Here is a 27,063-nt window from a genome sequence, read left to right as displayed (position 1 = left end):
GGAGCAGCAGATCCGCTGTGTCTGTGTAGAGTCTGGCTGCGCTAGGGCAACATGCCAGCCTGCTCTGAGAAGACGGGGGAGGAGCAGACCGGCCAAGAACTGAGAGGAGAAAAAAAAACGCAAGGAAATCAAAAAGATAGCAGCGGCAGCTGTACAGATAACTCATTCCTAAACAGGCTTTGCTTCCTCGAACAAGGCAGAAAGCCAACACAATAGAATGCCCCATCAACTTATTAATTAAGCCACTTAATTAACTAGCAAGCTAAACTTATGGGTAACGTTCAAGTAGAATTCTTTGTTTTTCACGCATGAAAAAAAAGATACAACACAAGAAATATCTTGCTTCGTTTCGTAAACACAGATCTAATATGCTTCTTATTGTAATTTCTGCTCGACATCAGACGAACAAGCATTCTATAAGCAGACAGCGCTCTGACTGACGTGTAGCTACTTTTCTCCTCTGGTACCTACTTTTCTTGGTGTAGCCAGCCTACTTTTCTCATTTGAAGAAAAAGATTAGGAAATGTAGCTGGATACATTCTTTCTATGATAAACAGAATTATGGTCATCCATAGTTTTTGCAAAAAATACCTTTCTTTTTCATTGTAAGCATTTTTAGCCTACTTGTGTGGCTGCCAGCCAAATAGAATTGCACTTCGGTTGTCATCTGATGAAAATGAAGTTGTGCTAACTCCTTTGAAGGAAAACTATAGTTGCATGTCCCGGATCACTCCATTGAAGCAAAAAAAACAAAAAAACACTTGACTTTCAATATAAAATGCGACCCCTGTCAATACACAGCTGGACTCACTGGCTCCCGCTTTCTCCAGTTGTGCCATTTACAAACAAACACGTGATTGGCTCAACCGTTCTGGGGAACTACGGTAAGCTTCATAATGTCAAATATTGTGACAAGTGAAATAAAGAAAGCAATCTGCTTTATCTTCTAACATATTGTACAAGTTGACTGCAGGTATTTACGTCAAAAGTAGCAACAAATATTAAAATGTAAAGAAATGTTTAACGGTATTGAAAAACCATCCCGTGGCTATTTCCAAATACGGTACACACACACACACACTTTATTTTTGTACTATTTTCTACATTGTAGAATAATAGTGAAGACATCAAAACTATGAAATAACACATATGCAATCATGTAGTAACCAAAATAAAAGTGTTAAACAAATCTAAATACACTGCTCAAAAAAATAAAGGGAACACTAAAATAACACATCCTAGATCTGAATGAATGAAATAATCTTATTAAATACTTTTTTCTTTACATAGTTGAATGTGCTGACAACAAAATCACACAAAAATAATCAATGGAAATCCAATTTATCAACCCATGGAGGTCTGGATTTGCAGTCACACTCAAAATTAAAGTGGAAAACCACACTACAGGCTGATTCAACTTTGATGTAATGTCCTTAAAACAAGTCAAAATGAGGCTCAGTAGTGTGTGTGGCCTCCACGTGCCTGTATGACCTCCCTACAACGCCTGGGCATGCTCCTGATGAGGTGGCGGATGGTCTCCTGAGGGATCTCCTCCCAGACCTGGACTAAAGCATTCGCCAACTCCTGGACAGTCTGTGGTGCAACGTGGCGTTGGTGGATGGAGCGAGACATGATGTCCCAGATGTGCTCAATTGGATTCAGGTCTGGGGAACGGGCGGGCCAGTCCATAGCATCAATGCCTTCCTCTTGCAGGAACTGCTGACACACTCCAGCCACATGAGGTCTAGCATTGTCTTGCATTAGGAGGAACCCAGGGCCAACCGCACCAGCATATGGTCTCACAAGGGGTCTGAGGATCTCATCTCGGTACCTAATGGCAGTCAGGCTACCTCTGGCGAGCACATGGAGGGCTGTGCGCCCCCCCAAAGAAATGCCACCCCACACCATGACTGACCCACCGCCAAACCGGTCATGCTGGAGGATGTTGCAGGCAGCAGAACGTTCTCTACGGCGTCTCCAGACTCTGTCACGTCTGTCACATGTGCTCGGTGTGAACCTGCTTTCATCTGTGAAGAGCACAGGGCGCCAGTGGCGAATTTGCCAATCTTGGTGTTCTCTGGCAAATGCCAAACGTCCTGCACGGTGTTGGGCTGTAAGCACAACCCCCACCTGTGGACGTCGGGCCCTCATACCACCCTCATGGAGTCGGTTTCTGACCGTTTGAGCAGACACATGCACATTTGTGGCCTGCTGGAGGTCATTATACAGAGCTCTGGCAGTGCTCCTCCTGCTCCTCCTTGCACAAAGGCGGAGGTAGCGGTCCTGCTGCTGGGTTGTTGCCCTCCTACGGCCTCCTCCACGTCTCCTGATGTACTGGCCTGTCTCCTGGTAGCGCCTCCATGCTCTGGACACTACGCTGACAGACACAGCAAACGTTCTTGCCACAGCTCGCATTGATGTGCCATCCTGGATGAGCTGCACTACCTGAGCCACTTGTGTGGGTTGTAGACTCCGTCTCATGCTACCACTAGAGTGAAAGCACCGCCAGCATTCAAAAGTGACCAAAACATCAGCCAGGAAGCATAGGAACTGAAAAGTGGTCTGTGGTCACCACCTGCAGAACCACTCCTTTATTGGGGGTGTCTTGCTAATTGCCTATAATTTCCACCTGTTGTCTATTCCATTTGCACAACAGCATGTGAAATTTATTGTCAATCAGTGTTGCTTCCTAAGTGGACAGTTTGATTTCACAGAAGTGTGATTGACTTGGAGTTACATTGTGTTGTTTAAGCGTTCCCTTTATTTTTTGAGCAGTGTATATTTTATATTTGAAAATAGCCACCATTTTCCTTGATGACAGCTTTGCACACTCTTGGCATTCTCTCAACCAGCTTCATGAGGTAGTCACCTGGAACACATATTAATTAAACAGGTGTGCCTTGTTAAAAGTTAATTTGTGAAATGTATTTTCTTCTTAATGCATTTGAGCCAATCAGTTGTGTTGTGACAAGGTAGGATTGGTATACAGAAGACAGCCCTATTTGGTAAAAGACCAAGTCCGGGCCTCCCGAGTGGCGCAGCAGTCTAAGGCACTGCATCACAGTGGTAGCGCTTGTGCCACTAGAGAACCTGGTTCGGGTCCAGGCTCTGTCGCAGCCAGCCACAACCGGGAGACGCATGGGGCGGCGCACAATTGGCCCAGCATCGTCCGGGTTAGGGGAAGGTTTGGCCAGCAGGGATGTTCCTGTCCGATCACGCACTAGCGACTCCTGTGGCGGGTAGGGGCGCAATGCACGCTGACACGGTCACCAGGTGTACGGTGCTTCCTCCGACACATTGGTGCGGCTGGCTTCTGGGTTAAGCGGGCGTTGTGTCAAGAAGCAGTGCGGCTTGGCTTGGCTGGGTTGGGTTGTGTTTCGGAGGACGACGGCTCTCGACCTTCGCCTCTCCCGAGCCCGTACGGGAGTTGCAGCAATGGAAAAGGACTGTAACTACCAACTGGATACCACGAAATTGGGGAGAAAAGGGGGTAAAATAATTTAAAAAAGACCAAGTCCATATTATGGCAAGAACAGCTCAAATAAGCAGAGAGAAACGACAGTCTATCATTACGTTAAGACATGAAGGTCACTCAAAAAGGAACATTTCAAGAAAGTTTCTTCAAGTGTAGTCGCAAAAACCATCAAGCGCTATGATGAAACTGGCTCTCATGAGGACCGCCACAGGAAAGGAAGACCCAGAGTTACCTCTGCTGCAGAGGATAAGTTCATTAGAGTTACCAGCCTCAGAAATTGCAGCCCAAATAAATGCTTCAGAGTTCAAGTAACAGACACATCTCAACATCAACTGTTCACTGCATGAAATCAGGCCTTCCTGGTCAAATTGCTGCTAGGAAACCACTACTAAAAGGACACCAATAATAAGAAGAGACTTGCTTGGGCCAAGAAACACGAGCAATGGACATTAGACCGGTGGAAATCTGTCCTTCGGTCTGATGAGTCCAAATTTGAGATTTTTGGTTCCAGCCACCTAGTCTTTGTGAGATGCAGAGTAGGTGAACGGATGATCTCCGCATGTATGGTTCCCACCATGAAGCATGGAGGAGGAGGTGTGATGGTGTGGGTGCTTTGCTGGTGACACTGTCAGTGATTTATTTAGAATTCAAGGCACACTTAACCGGCACGCTTACCACAGCATTCTGCAGCGATCCCATCTGGTTAGCGCTTAGTGGGACTATCATTTGTTTTGTTTTTCAACAGGACAATGACCCAACACACCTGCAGGCTGTGTAAGGGCTATTTGACCAAGAAGGAGAGTGATGGAGTGCTGCATCAGATGACCTGGCCTCCACAATCTCCCAACCTCAACACAATTGAGATGGTTTGGGATAAGTTGGACTGCAGAGTGAAGGAAAAGCAGCCAACAAGTGCTCAGCATATGGGAACTCCTTCAAGACTGTTGAAAAGCATTACAGATGAAGCTGGTTGAGAGAATGCCATGTGTATGCAAAGCTGTCATCAAGGCAAAGGGTGACTACTTTGAAGAATCTAAAATATATTTTGAGTTGTTTAACACTTTTTTGGTTACTACATGATTCCATATGTGTTATTTCATAGTTTTGATGTCTTCACTATTATTCTGCAATGTAGAAAATAGTAAAAATAAAGAAAAACCTTTGTATGAGTAGGTGTGTCCAAACTTTTGACTGGTACTGTATATATCGTATGTAACGTATGTATGTATCGTATGTATATGTATATGTATATGTATATATATATGTATATATATATATATATATATATGGTATACCGCCTAAGGCTAGCAGTGTGTATGTGTCCGTCTCATGAGTCACCTCAAAGTGACAACCTGCAGTTTCCACTCATTCCATAGGACATCTTTACACAGGACATACATTATACATACAAAGTATGTGGACACCCCTTCAAATTAGTTAAAAGTTAATTAAAAAAAAAAATTGAGGAGTCGGCTATTTCAGCCACACTCGTTGTTGACAGGTTGGTAAAATTTAGCACATAGCCATGCAATCTCCATTGACAAACATTGTCAGTAGAATGGCCTTAGTGAAGAGCTCAGTGACTTTCAACGTTGCACCGTCATAGAATGCCACCTTTCCAACAAGTCAATTCATCAAATTTATGCCCTGCTAGAGCTGTCCCTGGTCAACTGTAAGTGCTGTTATTGTGAAGTGGAAACGTCTAGGAGCAACAATACCTCAGCCGCGAAGTGGTAGGCCACACAAGCTCATAGAACGGGACTGTCGAGTGCTGAAGCTCTTAAATATAGTCTGTCCTCGGTTGCAACGCTCACTACTGAGTTACAAACTGCCTTTGGAAGCAACACACACAAGCCTAAGATCCCCATGAGCAATGCCAAGCGTCGGCTGGAGTGGTGAAAAGCTCGGCGCCATTGGACTCTGGAGCAGTGGAAACACATTCTCTTCGTTCCAGTGAAGGGAAATCTTAACAATACAGCATACAATGACATTCTAGACTATTCTGTGCTTCCAACTTTGGGGAAAGAGTTTGGGGAAGGCCCTTTCCTGTTTCAGCATGACAATGCCCCCGTGCACAAAGCGAGGTCCATACAGAAATGGTTTGTCGAGAACTTGACTGGCCTGCACAGAGCCTTGACCTCAAACCCATCGAACACCTTTGGGATTAATTGGAACACCGACTGCGAGCCAGGCCTATTCGCCCAACATAAGTGTGCCTGACCTCACTTATGCTCGTGGCTGAATGGAAGCAAGCCCCTGCAGCAATGTTCCAACATCTAGTGGAAAGCTCTCCCAGAAGAGTGGAGGCTGCTATAGCAGCAAAGGAGGGACAAACTCCATATTAATGCCCATGATTTTGGAATGAGATGTTCGACGAGCAGGTGTCCACATCATTTTGGTCATGTAGTGTAGGTAAACAACTGCCAGGACTGACGAAAAAAAAATAAAAAAAATACATACTCTACACTGAAACAACAGTTCAAGCATCCCCATGTCACTATACCAGGTATAGGCATCTTAGATGGGGGTGGGTGCCACAAAAAAATAAAAGAAAAAATAATAATTATCGTGGGAATTTATCACTGGTCTACGTACTCACATTCATACCAACACATGCAGTCGGCCCTAGTCTTTTGGGGGGCCTAAGCTTATTATTATTACTATTATGGACCCGCCCCCAATCCTGCAAGTTTGAGTAAATGTCCTTAAATTCAACTAATTTTATCGTGGGGCAGAAAGAAATGTGTGCAGTTAACATGATATCCAAGTGAGTGTGACTAACAAAATCAATGGGGCCCCCCCGGTCGATAATTCGACCATGATTACTACAAGTTTAGATAGCTGACCGCTAGACTAACTTACCAATAACAACAATATTTAGCTGACATGGGCTAATTGAGTGACTGTCAGTGACTGACAGTGACTGACAAGAGAAACTGCTGATGCACAACCAAATTTCAAAATTGCACCTTGTGGATTGTACTGTTCTAACTCTCAACAGTAAATTGAGTCCCCTATTTTTTTTGTCTTTGGACTTTGATCGGTGGGCCTACAAATCCCGGTTTATACAATTGCAGGAGTTACTGGTTGAGAACTCATATTTCATTTTAATTCCCCACAGAAAAGTTAAAGCGATGCCGGTTGACTGCTATCTAGCCATGTTAGTGATATCAATCCACTAAAATGGTGACAGTTAAGGTAGAGATTTGGGTATACAATCCCTTTTATGCAGATATAGGATCTTAATCTGACCCATTTCTCACAGCAGGGAAATAATCCTGCAACAACAGGAAATGTGTATTATACATTTATAATTAACATTTTTTGTAGGGGTTGATAAATGTTTTAAGACAAATCAAGTCTGCCATTTTTAAAGTGGAAATTACACATTTTAGAAGCATTTTTAAACCTTGAATACACTACAAGTTTGCTTTTCCTGCCGTGCAGGACATTTCTTACAACAGGGGGATCAAATTCTAAAACCAAATTTGATTGATATGCAGATGTTATCGCAGGTGCAGTGAAATGCTTATGTTTCTCCAACAGTGTAGTAATAGCTAGCAATACAATACACACAGAATCCCCCCCCCACAAAAAAAAGAACAAGCCTGGAATATAAATATAGCTATAAGTAAATGTGTGTATAGACAGTATATTAATATAAAAGGTGTGTACAGTAGTAGTTATATAGGATGAGCAATGACTAGAATACAGTATATAAAGTGGGTAAAACAGTATGCAAACATTAAAAAGTGACCAGTGTTTAATGACTATGTTCATAGGGCAGCAGTCTAAGGTGGAGGGTAGTGTACCTGGTGGTAGCCGGCTAGAGACAGTTCTCAAGGTTCAGAGCAGGGTACCGGGCGGAGCCTGGCTAGTGATGACTGTTTAACAGTCTGATGACCTGGAGATAGAGCTGTTGTCCGAGCTTTGATGCCCCTGTACCGTCTCAGCCTTCTCGATGGTACCGGGGTGAACAGACCGTGGCTCGGGTGGCTGAGGTCCTTGATGATCTTCTTGGCCTTCCTGTGACACCGGGTGCTGTAGATGTCCTGGAGGGCAGGCGAGTGCCCCCGGTGATGAGTTCGACTAACCGCACCACCCTCTGGAAAGCCCTGCGGTTGCAGGCGGTGCAGTTGCCATACCAGGGGGTGATACAACCCGACAGAATGCTCTCGATGGTGCATCTATAGAAGTTTGTGGAGGGTCTTAGGGGCAAAGCTGAATTTCTTCAGCCTCCTGAGGTTGTAGAGGCGCTGTTGCACCTTTCTTCACGACGCTGTCGGTGTAGAGGGACCATTTCAGGTCCTCAGCGATGTGCACGCAGAGGAACTTGAAGCTTGACCTTCTCCACTGCGGCCCGTCGATGTGGATTAAGATCCTACATCTGTATACTCCAGCCTAGACCTGCAGTGGCAACAAAGCTGTAATCTTGCACCCTCAATATTTAGCATAGGCAACAACATGAGGCTTTTTAGAGCCAAACAGCTAAATATTTAAATGTGCCTCCTTGCAGCCCGCCGTAGCAAAGTCAAAGTGAATGTGAAATTCGACACGTGGCAGCTTCTTTAAAACGCACAAAAAGAACATTTCATGTGACATTGTCTGCCTTGCCTTCATACTGCCCGTGGTGAACAAATCAGGAGGGTTAGGTTGTAGCAAACACTCCCCCTCCCGCTTCCCTACCTCTTAGTGAAAAGTATGGATGGTGGCTAGAAGCTGTCCTCTACTGTATATGTGGGACACCCATCAAACCAACTAAACTGATCAGTACATATCTCCCGCCCCCTTCCCCATTACAGCTCCATTACTATGCACATATATTTCACACGTGTTTAAATATCAGCCAGACTCCTCAGCCAATTCCTAGCCTCCCGGGCACAGCTTTGCATAATTTCGGATAAGGCCCTCTCAATTTTCTATTTTTTTCCCTGGCTGTAATATACTGAGGACCTAGTCAACATAGGCACAAAGAGGCTGTGATTTCCATACTGTCCCCGACTTTATTCATCTGAGCCATTTCTGCCAGTGTTATATTCTTAGGACCCTATAAAATCTGCATTGCAGACGGGGTCACAGAATCCAAACATTAAAACTGAATTCAACAATATTCACAAATGAATTGAAGTTAATAGGAAATCAACTAAATGTATAGAATTTCTTAGTAAATAAATGAATTTGCCCAAGTGAATTATAAGACATGAACAAAATGCATCAGTGATGCGTATTTCCTGAAACGGCACAGGAATGCCCTTGTCTGTGTGCGTTGCTCCTTGGTGTAGCCATTAGTGATGACGCTAACGATAAACTTTTTCCTGGTAGAGATGGAATGGCTTTCCCCAAAAACCTTCTCAATTAAAATTGTTACTACAAAAGTAGCCTATGCGTACCTGGCAGAATGATATCATGATTATTTGCATCAATCCAGTGGCCATTTGTTTCGCAAACTCTGCAATCACATGAGCGCTACAGCAACACCAATTACCCAAACGGTCTACCTGGTAGATCAAATCAAAGTTTACTTGTCACGTGCACCGAATACAACAGGTGTAGTAGACCTTACAATGAAATGCTTACTAACCAACAGTGCAATTTTTAAGTAAATAAATAGGTATTAGGTGAACAATGGATAAGGAAATAAAAAACTACAGTAAAAAGTAATAACAGTAGCGAGGCTATATACAGGCACCAGTTAGTCAGGCTAATTGAGGTAGTATGTACATGTAGATATGGTTAAAGTGACTATGCATATATGATAAACAGAGAGTAGCAGTAGCGTAAAAGAGGGGTTGGCGGGTGGTGGGTGGCGGGACACAATGCAGATAGCCTGGTTAGCCAATGTGCGGGGGCACCGGTTAGTCGGGCTAATTGAGGTAGTGTGTACATGAATGTACAATTAATGTGACTATGCATATATGGTAAACAGAGAGTAGCAGCAGTGTAAAGAGGGGTTGAGACACACAATGCAAATAGTCCAGGTAGCCATTTCATTACCTGTTCAGGAGTCTTATGGTTTGGGGGTAAAAGCTCTTGAGAAGCCTTTTGGTCCTAGACTTGGCACTCCGGTACCGCTTGGCATGCGGTAGTAGAGAGAACAGTCTATGACTGGGGTGGGTGGGGTCTTTGACAATTTTTAGGGCCTTCCTCTGACACCGCCTGGTGTAAAGGTCCTGGATGGCAGGCAGCTTAGCCCCAGTACCAGGCAGTGATGCAACCAGATCTGAGGACCCATGACAAATCTTTTTGCATTAACCTAAAAAGACAATTGCATTAACCTAAAAGTGGTCTCCTGTTGTGGTTTAAACATTATTGTAGACTTAGAACATCCAATTTTGTTTTTCAATAAAAATAAAGTGATTTTGAGAGTGAAAACAAAATGGCTAAAAATGGAATTTGGCAGTTAACTTCTGTTTTAGGGATGGCTCTGCGGAGAAGGGGGTATTTTTCACTGCAGACAAGTAGTATGGGCAGGCCCGTAACTAAGGAGGACATGGGCACAATGGAATCAAATCTTAAATGATGTCTCCATTCCAATGTAGAAAAATAATAAAACATCTCCAGTTGGTCTCTTGTGCCAGGATGGCTTAGTTAAAATACTCCAGAGTCTGCCATTGTCAGTGCATTCTGAACAGCATTACAAACTGCTTTGCACACCAATCTGTTGCAAGGATTAATCAAAACACTGCCATTCTGGACAAGCAGAATATATAAGGTTGTCCAAAATGGCACCATATGTGCCCTGGTCAAAAGTAGTGCACTACATAGGAAATAGGGTGCTATTTGGAACGTACTGTATAATGTTGAGATGACAAATCCTAAAGCAATACAGCGCGGGTAATGGGATTGACCACTGGGTTTATTTAAAAAAGGTCACTCAAGGTCGATCCGTCTGAAGCAAAGAGACCTATATGTTGTGTCACCTAAACTAGAATAGGGTGTCATTTGGAAGACATCCAATCTACTCGCATAGAGAAACAAAACTGATCTAAGGCTCTTTAAGACCACAATTCATGCACATCTAGTGATGATGAATATCAAAGGTGATGAATATCAAAGGCTGCATCCATTAGCCCTGAACACACACACACACACACACTCACACACTGCAGCTTCCGCACATCAACAACAAACGCTGTCTATAAATAACTCAGGTCCTTTGCGTTTCACACAGCCTTACGTAACAGCACAGCAGCTCCATTGTGAGAAAGACACTAATAATAAAAGAAGAGCAGAGAGCCTTTGAAATATACATGAGTTATGATGTGCAAACTGGCATGTGATGGTGCAGGGCAGAGAGACTTGAACTCCGTCCCAAATAGCAACCTATTCTCTAGATAGTGCACTACTTTTGACTGGGGCTGATAGAGCCCTATGTAGGAAATACTGTAACATTTGAGAGGCAACCAGTGATGTAACCCGAGGCGTTGGTCTTTCACATTACACCCCCCCCCCCCCCCCCCCCCCGCCAGGAAACATCTATCCAGGAACAGAGCAGAGCACAAGGCCATTGCCATTTTCAACATCTCCCTGACTGAGTCTGTCCTACCTACATGTTTCAAGCAGACCACCATAGTCCTTGTTCTCAATGTGAGCAGAGCAAGACAAAAGGAGCCGATCGTGGCCTACAGGAAAAGGCGGCGGGCCGAAGACGCCCCCATTCACGTCGACGGGGCTGTAGTGGAGCCGGTCAAGAGTTAAGATCCTTGGTGTCCATATCACCAACAAACTATCATAGTCCAAACACACCAAGACAGTCGTGAAGAGGGCACGACAACACCTTTTCCCACTCAGAAGACTGAAAAGATTTGGCATGGGTGCCCAGATCCACAGAAAGTTCTACAGCTGCACCATCGAGCGCATCCTGACCGGTTGCATCACCGCCTGGTATGGCAACTGCTCGGCATCCGACCGCAAGGCCCTACAGAGAGTAGTGCGTACGGCCAAGTACATCACTGGGGCCAAGCTTCCTGCCATCCAGGACCTATATACTAGGCGTGTCAGAGGAAGGCCCCTAAAAATTGTCAAGGACTCCAGTCACCCAAGTGATAGACTGTTCTCTCTGCTACTGCACGGCAAGCGGTACCGGAGTGCCAAGTCTAGGTCCAAAAGGCTCCTTAACAGCTTCTACCCCCAAGCCATAAAACTGCTGAACAACTCATCAAATGGCCACCCTATTTACATTGACACCCCTCCCCCCCTTTATTTTTAACACTGCTGCTACTCAAAGTGTATTATCTATGCATAGTCAGTATCTATGCAAAAACAGGCGAGAGTCATTGAGAACACATCATTCAAACACGTTCTCAGTAAAATGTGCAGTCAAATGTGGTGGTGTTGCATTTGATGTTTCATGAAATGGCTCGTCCAACTTGGCAGCTGGATTGTGAGGATGATTTATTGAGTCACGGATAAACAAAGTGCATTCCTATAAAGTTAAGTATAGTCTGTTACATTACCAAGCTGCTGTAAGCCAAATTCAAAATTGCTTCTCACATTCACTACAAATGCTGACAAGAGAGATGATTCAGTGTGCAAAGTGCCCTGGCTGACAAACATGTTCACTTCTAGGTAAAAGGACGCATGAGCACCAACATGTGAAGTTCATAGGATCATGTCAAATTGGGTGTCAAATGAAAGCTAAGAGTCTGTATATATTTTTGAATTAAGGCATATACATTGCAACATTTACCTCAAGCTAACTCTGCAGGTAGCACTACTAGGTGATTTGAAAAGTCTGTCAAAAATCAATCAATAATATAATAATTTTAGCAACAGGAAAATCTTACAAATGTACAATCTGTAGAAACTATGAGAATAGTAATGTTCAGAACCTTTGTGAAACATCACAGCACAATTGAAAAATATATGGCAAATAGAAATCCTATATGGATGGTGTTAAGAGATAGATGGGAGCGGTTGAATGGAGGTTAAGGGTGGGACTAATAAACAAGATAACTAATGTAAAATGTATATAGGTTCAGAACTTTGTTAAACAGCACAGTTAAAAAGGTATGGCATAGAAACAAAACGGGATGGACATCAGAAATATATGGGAGAGGTTGAGGAAGGACAGAACTAAAAACAAACAAAATATAACTATTGTAAAATAGATTGTCATATAGGGCTGGAAGTAGAAGCCTAAGTGTTGTTGTTCATTAGTGTTCTCCAATTAGGGGAGGGGTAGTAGGGTTAGTGGAAAATATATTTACAAAATAATATATTGGGGGTTCTCTTTATTTTTACTATTTTCTACATAGCAGAATAATAGTGAAGACATCACACTCTTGGCATTCTCTCAACCAGCTTCATGAGGTAGTCACCTGGAATGCATTTTCAATTAACAGGTGTGCCTTGTTAAATTTCTTTCCTTCCTAATGCGTTTGAGCCAATCAGTTGTGTTATGACAAGGTAGGGGTGGTATACAGAAGATAGTCCTATTTGGTAAAATACCAAGTCCATATTATGGCAAGAACAGCTCAAATAAGCAAAGAGAACGACAGCATTCATTACTTTAAGACATGAAGGTCAGTCAATGCAGAAAATTTCAAGAACTCTGAACATTTCTTCAAGTGCAGTCGCAAAAACAATCAAACGCTATGATGAAACTGGCTCTCATGAAGACCGCCAGAGGAAAGGAAGACCCAGTAATGAATTATAAAAAGTGATTCAAACTTTTTTTTTTACAAAACCGCTATCAAAATGTCTGTAATTGAATTGGCTACAACGGGAAATCATAGCAGTCACAAAGCACAGTTGGGTTCACAAGTTTGGACAGCACAGCACAGTAAAGAAAAGTATAGTTCTGTACAGTAAAGAAAAGTAGAGTACAGTGCTGTACTGTAGAGCAGAGTTCAGTACAGTACACAGTAGAGCACACTAGAGTTGAGTACACTATAATGTATTGAACTATACTCTACCTTGATGTCCAAACTTGTGAAACATAGGCGTCTGACTGGTTCGGATTTGTTCCGGTCCAACTAAATGTGGTCTTGTTTGGGGTCAGAGCTCATTAAAATAGTGTAGAATAAAACCCAAATATGCAAAGGAGGATATTTCATATTGATACATGTGTAACTATTTAGGATACATCTATAACGTTTCAGGTAAGACCCAAGTGCAGACTGTGTTGAAGTAACAATGTTTATTACAGAAACAGCGGCAGGCAAACGACAGGTCAAGGCAAGCAGGGGTCGATAATCCAGAGTGGTGGGGCCAAGGTACAGGACGGCAGGCAGGCTCAGGTCAGGCAGAGGTCAGAAATCCATAGTAGGGGCAACGGGTCAGGCAGAGTGGTCAGGCAGGCGGGCTCAGAGTCCGGACAGGCAAAGGTCAAAACCAGGAGGGCGAAAAAGAGAGACTGGGGAAAAGCAGGAGCTGAGAAAAACGCTGGTTGGCTTGACAAACAAAACAAACTGGCAACAGACAAACACAGGTATAAGTACCCAGGGGATAATGGGGAAAATGGGCGACACCTGGAGGGGGGGGGGGGGGGTTGAGACAAGCACAAGGACAGGTGAAACAGATCAGGGCGTGACACATCACAATGAAGAGAATGCCATTCATATACATAATTATGCATTTCTGTGAAATACATTCCGTTACCGGGTGTAAATCCACTTCACTTACTGTAGTTCAATAACCAAAATAGATTTTTTCTAAGTTAATGTGTCATGTCATAGCCGACTCCCCATTCTTTCTGCAGACATCGTTGAATCTTAAGTCGGGCAGATATTTTTTAGTTTTTGGAAAACTAAAAACAAACTGAGGGAGATTTGACTGAAATTCTGTTACCAAACTTTGCATCTGCACAGTTCTTCCAGTAAATGTGTCTTTGTAAAATTCTGTGTAAATTGTAAAAAAAACATAATAATACTAAAGTACTCCTTGTGCATAGACATGTATGGTTTGTTAAACTTGAAAGCAAGGGTTTTTGTTTGGCATACATTTGAAGTGAAAAAATCTGAGTCTCAGCACAATTTGGTCACCGTGGAATTGCCCACATACAGTGCACTTGAACTTTTGACATAACTCATTCAGTATTACTACTCAATTTACTTACAAATTCTGCAACTGTTGTTTTGAATGATAACACCCACTGTGGTTAACACAAACTCTTATCCAACCAGTGGCAGTTCTAGACCATTTCAACTGGGGGGGCCAAGCTGGGGCCAGTTGTACTGTTAGAGGGGCCAGTTACATTAGACGTTATTCTTGTCATATCGTTTTCTTCACTGCATTGCAGGCATTAGCAGGCAAAAGACCATGTTCATAATCATCATCGTTGCCACTGTCTAATAACGGATGTAAAAAAAGAACAATAGCAAAAAAATGTATGTAAAAATTATTTCATACTCCACATTTAGGGGGGCCACAAGGGGGTCCAAAATTGTTTTCACAGGGGCACTGGCCCCCCCCGACCCCTACCCCCCCAGAACCGCTAGTGTATCCAACATGCATAGGATGCTAGCCTGTGAGGAACATTTCTCTCAACAACCTCTGATCATTTCAGCTGACCTCATTATTTCAAGGGAGAGCGTATTAGTGCGTCCCAAACGGCACCCTGTTCCCTACATAGTGCACTACCTGAGACCAGGGCTGTTCAAAAGTAGTGCACTATGTAGGGAATAGGGTTCCATTTGAGACATGGATATAATAGTTTTGAATTTCTGGAAAACGTATTCATACCCTGGAAGACAGCCCTTTCAAAACACAGACTACAGGTCAACGTGATTGCGTGCCTTCAGTTGGAGAAGAAAACCAACCATAGATTTGACTAAACTTCTTGAACAAGAAAATCCACTCACTCCATCCAGCCCACCCAGGCCTTTGAGCAGGCGGCAGGGAGGGCTAATGTTTCTGCTGTAGTTGAGGGCTGGGGCAGATCCCTTAAGCAGGATTTGTGATTTCAGAATGATTAGAAAAGGGTGGCAGACAGGAGGCGAGAATAAAGAAACCAGAGGAGCACCATCTGGGATGGGCATGTGAAAGTTCAGAGTATAGGCCTAGATAGGGTATTCATGCTGGTGTTCATCAGAGCAATCCTTGCATTCAATAACGGGATAACACTTCCCACAATGGGCAGACAGCACACTGATCTATACTGGTCAGCAAAAAATCTATTTTGATATACAGTGGTTAGGTCACATTGAAAAGTTTCTAAAGGGTTTAAATGTCCCTAAACATCAGTAAGATGTTTTCACTTTAAAATAGGGGGTCAAATAAACTACATAACAAATAAAGTATATTCCACTAAGACATTAATTCTTTACTCTCCACATGTAGACAAACTAAGGACAAGATTAAGGCCTTCAACGAGCTTTGATGTTTTGATTCTCTGGAGGACTGAAACATTAGAACAAAGCAATGTGGAAAAACAATGGAAGCAAATGGAAGAATGGAGGAAGAGAGGGCGAGAGACAAAATTTGTTTGAAATTCTGCAGTCGATTTAAAAGGGACTACTACACCCTGTGGGAGTGCCTTGTCCAAGAGACCCAAAACAAAGTCAAATACTGATGCAGCACAAACTGACACTGTGACAGACTACATCACAGGAGACAGTACAGATCAGAGAGATGAATATCCTCAACATCAAATAAATCACACACTAAAACAAAATCGACACAAACAATCTGATGTCTTCCTAAATAAATCTCCCCAAGACCCCTAAAACAATCTCCAAACAGTGTAGGAAAACTGACGAGGGGGCGATTCGGTTGGGCTGAAACTATTAGCAGAACGTAATGAGTATTCCCTTTTAATGCACTTTCAGATGTTTTAGTGCAGTGAGAAAATAGGCTTGTAAAATAAAATGAAACCAATTAGTTCGGATCTGCACAGACAACTTACACAGCAATAGGTTATGATGGGGGGTGGAGGCACTCTCAAGGGCTCGACCCAGATGTTCCCCATTTAAAGCAGTGCACGCACCAGCCCTGACAACCACACTTACATCATCAAAGTGAAACAAAATAAAAAAGGAACTCATATTAAATTGTTTCCTCTCCATTTCACTTTATCGTTTAAGAGGGGACCGGCGATTGGTTGATGCTTAGCAACGCGGAAACCTGAGTAGGTGTCTGTTAGGGTAATGGGCGGCTAATGATGCGTGGGAGTGTATCTGAGCATTGGCCTGCTCAACGGACTGTGATCAGATACTCACTTTCCCTACATATCAAACGCATTGCTTTCTAACAAGGTCACATTGGCGGTATAATGGTGTTTGAGGATCTACTGGTGACACTCCATCTGAAAACAATGGTGTTGACTAGTATTGGACATAAGGTGTGTGTCCCAAAAATAAACCCTATTTCCTATTTAGTGCACTACTTTTGGCTAGGGCTCATATTCAGAATACAGGAAGCAGGTCTAGTTTCAAAGTTGAGCCGTGTTACATGCATCTGAAATGTCTCACTCCGTCCAGCACAGATGGTAGATTTGAGCCCAACAGACTTCCCCATGGCTTGACCAGTACCTGATTGAATCTCTTAAAAAGGGTCAGAGATACTGCATGTTCATGACTAGAAGGTTTACCTATGGCTTTAGAGATGATGGCTTCTGTAATTCCTCTCTGCCGTCTCGCTGACCTAATGAAATCAAGACATAAATCAGGCTTGGGCGGTATCCAGATTATAATACATTCATACCGACCTTTTGCCATAGTGGGATATTCGGTAACAGAAGGGCCGCTGTTTTCAAACCCCACTGAGCCTTTGTAATCCGAAGGTTAGCAATGCTAACAAGTACATATAAGATCCCATAGAGAACGCCAACGAGCGCACAAACTTTTATACGGTCCCTGACCTAAAGTATTTGCAGGACAGATATCCCAGCTCATAATGTTATACAAGTAATTAAAAAATGCTACACAGTTTGCTGCACACACAAAACAAATACTAAACAGCCAGGCTCTTGATACATTTAGGGATTCTCTGCTGTTACCAAGCAAAGCTTGATTGTGGAAGAAGCTAACCACTTAGCTAACTAGCTACTAAATTTGCAAACCAAAAATGCATAACTGCAGAACATTAAGCACATTTTAGACAGTTAACTTAATAGTTAAACAATATCTAGCTGGCAAACATTTAGATGTGAATCCCATACTGTAACTAAATCACACGGCTTGTACTGCACAACAGTGAGTGACTCAATCAAGATACGTTTTAAATGTCACATGCACAAGTACAGTAAAATGCCTTTCTTGCAAGCTCTAAATCCAACAAAAACAAACAACATTTAAATAAGAACACGAGAAAGTAAGAAGTTACAGTTGAAGTCGGATGTTTACATACACCTTAACCTGAGTTTAAATGTATTTGGCTTTCACAATTCCTGACATTTAATCCTAGTAAACATTCCCTGTTTTAGGTCAGTTAGGATCACCACTTTATTTTAAGAATTTGAAATGTCAGAATAATAGTAGAGAGAATGATTTATTTCAGCTTTTATTTATTTCATCGCATTCCCAGTGGGTCAGAAGTTTAGACACTCAATTAGTGTTTGGTAGCATTGCCTTTAAATTGTTTAACTTGGGTCAAACGTTACGGGTAGCCTTCCACAAGCTTTCCACAATAAGTTGGGTGAATTTGGCCCATTCCTCCTGACAGAGCTGGTGTAACTGAGTCAGGTTTGTAGGCCTCCTTGCTCGCACACGCTTTTTCAGTTCTGCCCACAAATGTTCTATAGGATTGAGGTCAGGGCTTTGTGATGGCCACTCCAATACCTTGACTTTGTTGTCCTTAAGCCATTTTGCCACAACTTTGGAAGTATGCTTGGGGTCATTGTCCATTTGGAAGACCCATTTGCGAGCAATCTTTAACTTCTTGACTGATGTCTTGAAACGTTACTTCAGTATATCCACATAATTTTCCTTCCTCGTGATGCCATCTATTTTGTGAAGTGCACCAGTCCCTCCTGCAGCAAAGCACCCCCACAACATGATGCTGCCACCCCCGTGCTTCACGGTTGGGATGGTGTTCTTCATCTTGCAAGCGTCCCCCTTTTTCCTCCAAGCATAACGATGGTCATTATGGCCAAACAGTTCTATTTTTGTTTCATCAGACCAGAGGAAACTTCTCCAAAAAGTACGATCTTTGTCCCCATGTGCAGTTGCACACCATAGTCTGGCTTTTTTTTATGGCGGGTTTTGGAGCAGTGGCTACTTCCTTGCTGAGCGGCCTTTCAGGTTATGTCGATATAGGACTCGTTTTACTGTGGATATAGATACTTTTGTACCTGTTTCCTCCAGCATCTTCACAAGGTCCTTTGCTGTTGTTCTTGGATTGATTTGCACTTTTCGCACCAAAGTACGTTCATCTCTAGGAGACAAAACGCATCTCCTTCCTGAGCGGTATGACGGCTGCGTGGTCCCATGGTGTTTATACTTGCATACTATTGTTTGTACAGATGAACATGGTACCTTCAGGCGTTTGGAAATTGCTCCCAAGGATGAACCAGACTTGTGGAGGTCTACAATTTTCTTTCTGAGGTCTTGGCTGATTTCTTTTGATTTTCCCATGATTTCAAGCAGAGGCACTGAGTTTGAAGGTAGGCCTTGAAATACATCCACAGGTACACCTCCAATTGACTCAAATTATGTCAATTAGCCTATCAGAAGCTTCTAAAGCCATGAGATAATTTTCTGGAATTTTCCAAGCTGTTTAAAGGCACAGTCAACTTGATGTATGTAAACTTCTGACCCACTGGAATTGTGATACAGTGAATTGTAAGTGAAAAAATCTGTCTGTAAACAATTGTTGGAAAAATTACTTGTGTCATGCACAAAGTAGATGTACTAACCGACTTGCTAAAACTATAGTTTGTTAACAAGAATGGTTGAAAAACGAGTTAATGACTCCAACCTAAGTGTATGTAAACTTCCGACTTCAACTGTATAAACACAAGGGTCAACTCAGCTAGTCCGTGTAGCCATTTTGTTAGCTATTTAGCAGTCTTATGGCTTGGGGATGGAAACTGTTGCACCGGTACTGCTTGCCGTGCGGAAGCAAAGAGAACAGTCTATGGCTTGGGTGGCTGGAGTCTTTACCAATTTTCTGCGCATTCCTTTCACGCCACCTGATTGGGCTCCCGAGTAGCACAGTGATCTAAGGCACTGCAGTTCAGTGCTAGAGGTGTCACTACAGACACCCTGGTTTGAATCCAGGCTGTAGCGCACAATTGGCCCAGCATTGTCCATGTTTGGCCGGCGTAGGCTGACTTGCATATATATATATATATTAGGTCCTGGATGGCAGGGAGCTCAGACCCAGCGATGTACTGGACTGGCTGCACAACCCTCTGTAGGACTATGCGATCGAGGTGCTGTTGCCATACCAAGCAGTGATGCAGCCAGTCAAGATATTCTCAGTGTCGCAGCTGTAGAACTTTGAGGATTTGAGAGCCCATGCCTAACTCCTTCAACCTCCTGAAGGGGAAGAGGTGCGGTCGAGCTTTCTCCTGCACGCCAACTCTCAGAACAAAGTCTTACTCCGTTAATAATATCAGGAGTAGAGATCAAAGTAAATCAATTTATGAAATTATTATAGCTCTAGTCAACAACTTGGTAATTCAATTACTATAAAAGATCACTGTATAATCAATCATGTGTTGGTACAAAACATGCAAGCACAAGATCACCAATTGAGTTATTCCCCCCCTTTTGATCAAATAGAGAGATGAATAAACCAAATCGAATTATGGTTATTGACCAATGATCTGAATGTGAAGATGGGTGATGTCTAAAGGGTTTTGGTCTCAGCAAATGAATGCCATATCCTATCATATTGAGCATTTCTACTCAAATTTGCAGGTTGCTTACTTATCTTGAGGATGCATTAAAGCATCACAACTTTTTAATTCTAGGCAAATTAAAATAAAATTGTATTTGTCACATGCGCCCAATATGACAGGTGTAGACCTTACTGTGAAATGCTTACTTACAAGCCCTTAACCAACAATGCAGTTTATGAAATAGAGTTAAGAAAAATATTTACAAAATAAAATAGTAACACAATAAAATAACAATAACGAGCCTATATACAAGCAAGTCAATGTGCGGGGGTACAGGTTAGTCGAGGTAATTTGAACATGTATGTAAGGGTAAAGTGACTATGCATAGATAATAAACAGTGAGTAGCAGCAGTGTAAAAACAAGGGGGGGGTCAATAAATTGTCTGGGTGGCCATTTGATTAATTATTCAGCAGTCTTATGGCGGTAGAAGCTGCTAAGGAGCCTTTTGGACCTAGACTTGGCACTCCGGTACCGATTGCCGTGCAGTAGCAGAGAGAACAGCCTATGACTTGGGTGACTGGAGTCTCTGACAATTTTTAGGGCCTTCCTCTGACACCACCTAGTATATACACAACCGTTCAAAAGTTTGGGGTCACTTAGAAATGTCCTTGTTTTCCATGAAAACATACATTAAATGAGTTGTGAAATGAATAGGAAATATAGTCAAGATGTTGACAAGGTTATAAATAATGATTTTTTATTGAAATAATAATTGTGTCCTTCAAACTTTTCCTTTATCAAAGAATCCTCAATTTGCAGCTATTACAGCCTTGCAGACCTTTGGCATTCTAGTTGTCAATTTGTGGACGTAATCTGAAGCGATTTCACCCCATGCTTCCTGAAGCACCTCCCACAAGTTGGATTGGCACTTCTTACGTACCATACGGTCAAGCTGCTCCCACAACAGCGCAATAGCGTTGAGATCAGCAGACTGCTTCTTCCCTAAGTAGTTCTTGCATAGTTTGAAGCTGTGCTTTGGGTCATTGTCCTGTTGTAGGAGGAAATTGGCTCCAATTAAGTGCCGTCCACAGCCTACATCAAGATCCCTTTTACCCTGTACAAATCTCCCACTTTACCACCACCAAAGCACCCCCAGACCATCACATTGCCTCCACCATGCTTGACAGATGGCGTCAAGCACTCCTCCAGCATCTTTTCATTTTTTCTGCGTCTCACGAATGTTCTTCTTTGTGGTCCAAACACCTCAAACTTAGATTTGTCTGTCCATAACACTTTTTTGAAATCTTCCTCTGTCCAGTGTCTGTTCTTTTGCCCATCTTAATCTTTTATTTTTATTGGCCAGTCTGAGATATGGCTTTTTCTTTGCAACTCTGCCTAGAAGGCCAGCATCCTGGAGTCGCCTCTTCACTGTTGAGACTGGTGTTTTGCAGGTACTATTTAATGATGCTGCCAGTTGAGGACTTGTGAGCCGTCTGTTTCTCAAACTAGATACTCTAATGTACTTGTCCTCTTGCTCAGTTGTGCACCAGGGCCTCCCACTCCTCTTTCTACTCAGGTAAGAGCCAGTTTGCTCTGTTCTTTGAAGGGAGTAGTACACAGCGTTGTACCAGATCTTCAGTTTCTTGGCAAGTTCTCGCATGGAATAGCCTTCTTTTCTCAGAACAACAATAGACTGACGAGTTTCAGAAGAAAGTTATTTGTTTCTGGCCATTTTGAGCCTGTAATCGAACCCACAAATGCTGATGCTCCAGATACTCAACTAGTCTAAAGAAGGCCAGTTTTATTGCTTCTTTAATCAGGACAAGAGTTTTGAGCTGTGCTAAGATAATTGCAAAAGGTTTTTCTAATGATCAATTAGCCTTTTAAAATGATAAAAACTTGGATTAGCTAACACAACGTGCCATTGGAACACAGGAGTGATGGTTGCTGATAATGGGACTCTGTACACCTATGTAGATATTCCATAAAAAAATCTGCAGTTTCCAGCTACAATAGTCATTTACAACATTAACAATGTATTTCTGATCAATTTGATGTTATACTGGCAACATTTTTTTGCTTTTCTTTCAAAAACATGGACATTTCTAAGTGTCCCCAAACCTTTGAACGGTAGTGTAGGTATTACAGACTCGGTCAGGGACAGGTTGAAAATGTTAGTGAAGACACTTGCCAGTTGGTCAGCGCATACTTGGAGTACATGTCTTGGTAATCTGTCTGGCCCTGCGGCTTTGTGAATGTTGACCTGTTGAAAGGTCTTGCTCACATCAGCTACGGAGAGGATGATCACACAGTGGTCCGGAACAGCTAGTGCTCTCATGCATGCTTCAGTGTTGCTTGTTCCAAAGCGAGCATAAAAGGCATTTAGCTCATCTGGTACGCTTGCATCACTGGGCAGCTCACGGCTGGGTTTCCCTTTGTAGTCCGTAGTAGTTTGCAAGCCCTGCCACATCCGACGAGCATCAGAGCCGGTGTAGTAGGATTCAATCTTAGTCCTGTATTGAAACTTTGCCCGTTTGATGGTTCCTCTGAGGGCATAGCCGGATTTCTTATAGGCGTCTGTATTAGTGTTCCGCTCCTTGAAAGCAGCAGCTCGCAGTATGCTTACTGATGCTATACATCTAGGTATCAGATGCAGACTTTGCAAATCACACTATCATGTATTGAGACACTGTTAGAAACAGCCATGTACTCACCACATTAGCACTGACCAAAGATATCTGGCTATTAGTTTAACATTTACAACCTAGGTAGCAGTCATCATGATGACTGACTCTCAGGGCCGGCTCTAGCCTTTTGAGGGCCCATGCAATTCGACATATTTTGCCATGATTTATGCCATGTTAATGATATATGAGTGAGAGTGACTAACACAATCAATGGGGGCCCCCTGGAGGTCAGGGCCCCTGGGCACCTACAGCTGGCTAGAATAATTTACCAAGGAGCCGGCCCTACTGACATGACTGTGAGAGTGGTGATGTCAGAATCATTTGGAGTCAGTGCTGCTGGCACACATTACTGGCCCATTTGGACCAAGATAGGCTCAAGTAAATATTTGAATACGCAAACAGGTGCAGCCAATGTCCAGAATATATTGCAGCCATTTACTCCAGATTTACTGTACTTTCCAAACCAAACAATCAGTCTGAAAAATAATGGAAAACGATTTCAAGATGTGTGCATGCCGGATTCACTTGAGAAGCTGATGACAATGCATTCATTCTCTTGACATAGCTGTGCAAGTAAAGGCATAAACTGACTGCAGGCTTACAAATGTGACATGCCTTAGAGTACAGGACTACAGAGGATCAAGGCTAATAGTTTTAGCAGATGTTGACCCATGTTGTCCTTCATTGTTCTGTAGCCTAAGAAAAGTATCAAGTTTGTATCATGTTCCATAATGACACAATAAGACAATAACAGCAAACTACTATTTACTAATGATAGTGTTGTAGCCCATTAAAACTCCCACTTACATGCACTTACATGGCAATAAGACTTCCTTCACCATAGAGTTGTTTTTAGTCAGCTAGTATTTAATAAGTATTTTGCTATAGAAAAAAAATATTAGGTGATGTGCAATGCATGGCAAGACTTTAATTTGGTATATTATCGTGATGACCGTCTGGGCGCGATAAATGTTCCCCGAGTAACCGGTTTCCTGTTCACGTTAAATTAATACAGCGACATGAACGTCACATAATAATTCATTGTTTACGTACCACAGGCACCAAGTAGGCCTACATGGGAGTAATAGTAGGCTACTACAAACACATCTCTGTGGCATCCTCATACATTGTTTGCAACGTTCTTCATCACATTAAATACCCAGGCTAAGGTTTGTCCCACCACCCTAACGTTACTCGTAAGCATTTTTTTCAAACGGCACATCGATACACGGTGATGAATATAACATTCACTTACCTAGTCTAGAAAAATGGTGCCTTATTGGGAGATAAACGGACAGTCATACAGCACCAACGTTAAATAAGGCACGTCTACAAATACACATCAAGCCGAGATACTCCGTATTGTCAACAAAAAAAAGCTGCATTCCTTATTTTCCTCGAACAGAGAAAGATTGAAATAAGAGCCGCACCGAGGTCTTTCCGCATTTGGATGCGGTCGTCATGAAATGTGATGTCATGGCTTTAAATTGCTCTCGACTCCCCGCTCTCATTGGGGCAGCCAATGTCTGTGTGGTACTCACATCTCATTTTGAAAACGAACACAAACAAATCTTACTCCATTATTTTACTAAGTACAAGACATCCCATGGTACTATTATGTTGTTATAGTAAATTAATGACTACTATTCTATATACACTCTACTATAACCTACTATACAACATACAAGCTACTATAGGTAGGCTACAATACCATACCATAATAAAGTATACTATAATATACTATTAAAAAATAACTTTTTTTTGTTGTTGATTATATCCAATGGGTGTAAATGCTCAGAAAGTCCTGTGTTCCAGTCATGCCGTGATTTATTTCCCCATAATCTCTCGTGGACAGATCTATGTAAACGTTAATGGAGCAACTGACCAATTACGCGCGAGAGACTTTAGTTCTGGTGGAACCGAGATTAATTTACCCAACATGTAATTTTGTGTTTTACATAGTAATTTCCCATTCCCGTCTTTCCGACACATTAACTCTATATAGGTTTGACAACTATAAGTGAGTAGATTGACCATGGTGACCCTGTGCATGTATAGAACTTCTAATGTAGATGCATAATTGTATTTCATGTACATCATAGACCTAGAGTTTGCTATCTCCTCAAATCCCTTGACTGCTTTGAGAGAGGTGGAAATGGAGGAGACATACGAGGTGGGATAAGGTTTTTTATTATGGCTAGTCAGAAATAGCATTTTCCCATACACTCATATACTCCTTCCCATCCTGCATCCTTTAATAATCTCCAGCATAACCGCTAATAACCACTACCCACCATACATGTCTAATAAACCTCAAGGGAATCAAAACAAAGAAAGTACTTCAACATCCCATACTCTTCTATCTTTCACAAGAAACGTTAACATCAGGTCCAGCATAGACGCAATTATGTCCTCAATTGAAAGGGTACTGTCCTAAGCTGTTTTTGTGAAGAAGGCGCCCTCATGTGACGTAAAAGGGAAATAATAACAGGCTCCGGCACACCAACATCACAGCAGACCTCAGTTCAAATACTATTTGAGATCTTTCAAATGCTTTGAGCGTTTGCTTTAGCCTGCCTGGAGTGCCAGGTGAGCAGGGTTTGCACTTTTGAAACGTTTCTATTGGTTCCATTGCAACAGGCAAGTTCAATCAAGCGCAGCTAAAGTTGTTGAAATTATTTCAAATCATATTTGAATCCAGGTTTGCATCACAGTAAGGCTGGGATGGACAGACTGGCAATCTCACAGTATCCAATGTGAGTAGTGGTTGATATTTATAATGGTGATTTCCATAAGTAGGACAGATGTCTCCTCTCTAACACAGCACTGTGAGACCAATGGTTCCGTAAACAGGAATTCTGGCTTCCTCTCTGAGGCCTAAAAATACCTGACCTCAGGAAGTTAGGGTATTGTGCTACTACACTGCATTCCACTGTCCTGACATCATTGTATATGTTTATTTAAAAATATGCAAGGTGGGCATCTGAAGTTAGATAAAGTCCATGGGCCAGACCCTCACATTTTCGCTGTCGGGCTCACTTGGGTGACAATGTCTCATAGTGATTTTCTTGAAGGTCTATGTCCCTAGAGTTGGAAAATGTGTGATAACAGTCCAGAAATGGCATCTTTCTCTGTGTTAACATGCTTTCTTTCATCCCTCCAACCCATATGTTTTTCCTATAGGGATTATACCCTATGACTAACAATGTCAGTATACAACAAGTTATTGCACACTGATACCCTTTAATCATATATCATTGGAAAGTTTAGATTCCCAACTACCCATCAGACACATTTTCGGGAATGTTCAGGTCAACAGAACTTTGACCTTTGACCTATAGGGTACATATCAGAACTACCTATATAAATGAGTTTAAAAAGGAAACCCTGATACATTTTAAACTTTGTTTGACAAGTGATTCTGAAAGGTCATGAGATTAACTTTCAAATTATATATACTGTAGCATAACCAACTTTGAAAGCACCATTTACAAATATTGTTATAATTAGCCCATATTTTCCCATTGTCATTAGAATGTTGTAAGCTTAGCCATATAATTCCATGTAGTGGGGCAGCTATGTTTTTGGATTGTAACAGAACCATCAAATTGCACACACACAGCTAGAACAGGGTTTTAAAAATATTTGTATATACAGGGTAATCACAGGATTCATGCATTAAAAAGCCTTTTTCCAATATGGCCGCCAAACAACTTAATGGGGTCTTTTTGGATAAATTTCGCATGACCATACCTGTATGAAATATATTGTTGTATGCCCAATAATATCTTAAAACATTCATAGTGATGTAGAATACACAACCAAATTAGCCAGGTGTGCCAGATTGGAAAGATGTTCAATTATTCACAGCATTGAATATCTTCAAAGTGAAAATTCATGGATGTGATCTGATTAAAATGATATACAATGTCATTCTGTTAACTGTTTCCATAAAACAGAGGACTAGAAACGTGTAAAATTGCATAGGAATTGCAATATGTTTTAACCTATTATCTTGATGATGAGAGCAACAAACCATTACACATAGTTAGTCTAATTTAAGATGTATTATTACTATGGGGCCATAGCAGATTGGTCTGTTACTAGAATACTAAAAGCATCAAGTTATATAATTGGCCTCAACAGGCCCAACATGGGATTTTACTACATTGTA

General features: G+C 42.1%; 1 protein-coding gene across 5 annotated transcripts in view; it reads right to left on the bottom strand.

Annotated features, from left to right (window-relative positions):
* The window catches only part of LOC115207969 (nck-associated protein 5-like), a 92,394-nt gene extending 68,045 nt beyond the window's left edge, over positions 1–24,349 (bottom strand). For all 5 annotated transcript variants that reach the window (XM_029775624.1, XM_029775627.1, XM_029775628.1 and 2 more), the window contains exon 1: positions 24,145–24,349. The gene's annotated coding sequence lies outside the window, so the exon portion shown is untranslated. The remainder of the gene's footprint in view (positions 1–24,144) is intronic.
* Between the last annotated feature and the right edge of the window lie 2,714 nt (positions 24,350–27,063).

The sequence above is a fragment of the Salmo trutta genome, chromosome 14, assembly GCF_901001165.1.
Source record: "Salmo trutta chromosome 14, fSalTru1.1, whole genome shotgun sequence".
Lineage (NCBI taxonomy): Eukaryota > Metazoa > Chordata > Actinopteri > Salmoniformes > Salmonidae > Salmo > Salmo trutta.
The sequence above is the reverse complement of the archived record's forward strand: the minus strand, read 5'-3'. Positions and strand labels throughout refer to the sequence as shown.